This window comes from Alligator sinensis, unplaced genomic scaffold (assembly GCF_000455745.1).
Source record: "Alligator sinensis unplaced genomic scaffold, ASM45574v1 scaffold1000_1, whole genome shotgun sequence".
Classification (NCBI taxonomy): Eukaryota; Metazoa; Chordata; order Crocodylia; family Alligatoridae; genus Alligator; species Alligator sinensis.
In genome coordinates this window covers 861254-862048 of record NW_005842478.1, presented here as the reverse complement: position 1 = coordinate 862048, position 795 = coordinate 861254, and positions in this window count along the sequence as shown.

Below are 795 nucleotides of genomic sequence, written 5' to 3'. Positions count from 1 at the left end.
GGTTGGATACCCATCTGGCTGGTGTCATCTAGACCCAGCACGCTTTCCTGCCTATGCAGGGGGTCGGACTCGATGGTCTATTGAGGTCCCTTCCGACCCTAACATCTATGAATCTATGGAGTCTAGTCTGATCCACATTAGTACAGGCTTGGGACATCGGTTTCATACCAGACGGACCTGAATCCTACACTGTTCAGTCACAGAATCTAGCTTGGAGATTTCCAACACCCAGTGTTTATAACCTTCCCTTGCTGAGCTCAAATTGGCTCAGCTCCTGCAGGTGTGGAATTCCCTAGCTACTTGCACATAATGGAAACCTTCACACAGCACTAGGGACAGCTACGGAAAATGCCCAATAACTACTCCTACTTCTCCTTGGTGCCTCTGAGCACTTCTAAGTGTTCTTCCCTCCTCTTTGTATGTGTACGGGGCCTGAGGATTGATCAACATCAACCAACACCAGTGCTGATTGTCCCATATTAGTTTCATAGGCACCTCCTCTTGTCAGTAGCCCCAAGACCTGTTTCGAGCTCTTAGCAGTGAATTTCAAGTCCACTCTCCATGTACTATGCCCTCTCCAAGTGCAAGAAAAAGAAAAAAATATCCTGCAGTTTACAAAAAAAAGAAAGAAAGAAAGACTTTTTGACTTTTAAGAGACATTTATTCCCGGGTGGGTGATCACTCGGAGCCAGTAAAGAGCATGTACAGGTACGCCCGAAGATCTGGGCCTCATGTACAAGGCCTGGGCTCATGGCCTGCAAGGCCTGCCCGTACACTCTAAACTAACAAAACAAC